Below are 2,022 nucleotides of genomic sequence, written 5' to 3'. Positions count from 1 at the left end.
AGAGCATAAGGACTACAACGGTTGTTCTACTAATACCTCAAATCTAATGAAGCATTTGTTATCTTTTCCAACAAGTGCAATTATTTCCTTCGGACCAATTAATCATAATGTTTTCTATTCCTAGTTTGTTTCTGTTATTTTTGTTGACATTCTTTTTTGTTTTAATAAGGTTAACTTGTTATAAAAATTAAATTTTGTTCCAGCCATAGATTAAAAAAAAAAGTTGATCGCCCCTTAACCTATGGTTTGTGCTCGTAAAAAGGAGAGCTAGTTTGCATCTCCCTCTACAAGGATGTAATCAACCTTCTTGAGAGTGGACTTGCTAGGTTGGCGGACTAGATTGATTTCACTCTTGCTAGTTGGGCTGGAAGATAACTGGATTACTAGATATTGTGGTTACTTGGGTTGGGAGCCTGACTTTTGTTTCTTGGGTTTGGATTTCTGGTGCCTTTCTATCTTCTAGACTTAGTTACTCTTTATACCTGCCAGGATTACGGGGGTCTGTTTGAGTTTAATTTTAACATCAACATTAGTGTACATTCTAGGCTTATAGGGGTCTAGTTAGGTTAAGCCTAAATGTACTTAGATTACTTTCAATATACTCATATGCTTTCTTTCATATTCGTTTTTGACCTCCGATGTGTTACCATAGCTTTTGTTCTTTCTTAGGCGACTTAGGATTAGGGTTATTCAGACTGAATACTTCTTGTGATTCCTTGTGAGGGGACGCTGATTAACGGTGGCTTAGTATTGATTGATCTCATATTCGACAACCTTTTGGGAGTCAACAACACTCGAGAAACTCTCTCTAGTTGGATAGCTTTGAAGTGGTCTTTCTAGATGGTTGACTTTGATATTTGAGACTCTTTTTGGAGTCGAAACACCCCCATGTCAGTCTTGCTAGTTGGGCTGGGAATGGACTAGCACACTGGGCAACCTAGATTGATTATCACTCTTGCTAGTTGGGCTAGAAGTTGACTGGATTACTAGATATTGTGGTTACTTGGGTTGGGAGCCTGATTTCACGTATCAGGACACTTCATCTTATTGTAAGTGTCAACGATCGCTAGTCAGTATAATAACCCAACTAAATAAGTTGGGGTCGAATCCCATAGGAAGTGGTACATTTTTTAGAATCAATACGAAAGTATGAATATGATCAAATCAAACATAGGAATAGATATTTACAAATAAAAACATAATTCAAATTAAGGGGGTGACACGAATGTTAAATAACAGGGTATATTGGTTTGAAATTATCAACTACAATAGCAATAAATCAAAAATAACAATATTGAGACAGTTTCTTGGGATGTCATTCGATTATAGGCTAATATAGATAAATGGGTAATTACAACTATTAGACAACGACTGTATATCAGTGAATAAGCTAGACTACAAAGGGGATAGACTTTCTCTAGAACAATCTACCCCGAATCAAAGTCTATTTCTCTCGAACACCAACACGCAGCAAAATAAGAACAGCCTGTGCTTTAGTCCATTCACTCTCTCGAGTTGAATGTGTGGAAAAGGATTTAGGATTCACTCTCTCAAGCTGAACCCATGACAACCCAATACCCACAGACCATCAATCAATAATCTTGGTTTTAAAACCTCTCTCTCGAGCAAGCCAAAAATACAAAAGTAGAATTGAATTTGCAACTACAATTCCTTAATTAAACCACAATTACTAATTGAAATCACTTTTAAACAGCATCTAGACTAACAATTAGCAATACCCATAAACTAAATCAGCCCATAATCACATAATTACACCCAAGAATTGGTGTTTTAGCTAGACATCATAAAAATATAGAAATCGTTACGAAATTGTGTTTCCATCAACTAGGTAAGATTAATTACATCTTTATAAAGGTCAAAATGGAAGAATCTCAACGACCCACTTCAAATTACTCAAAAATGGAAAACTTCAATTATTCAAAGCTAAGGAAAAATATTCTCAATACTCAGATTTCAATGTCAAAAACTCTAAAATAAGAAACACGGTAAGAAACATACGAG

General features: G+C 35.5%; 1 pseudogene; it reads left to right on the top strand.

Annotated features, from left to right (window-relative positions):
• Positions 1-248: 248 nt before the first annotated feature.
• LOC125852797 (U6atac minor spliceosomal RNA) lies at positions 249-309 on the top strand (annotated as a pseudogene).
• Positions 310-2,022: the final 1,713 nt, after the last annotated feature.

Source organism: Solanum stenotomum, unplaced genomic scaffold (genome assembly GCF_019186545.1).
Source record: "Solanum stenotomum isolate F172 unplaced genomic scaffold, ASM1918654v1 scaffold5612, whole genome shotgun sequence".
Classification (NCBI taxonomy): domain Eukaryota; kingdom Viridiplantae; phylum Streptophyta; class Magnoliopsida; order Solanales; family Solanaceae; genus Solanum; species Solanum stenotomum.
This window is presented reverse-complemented; position numbering and strand designations above follow the sequence as displayed.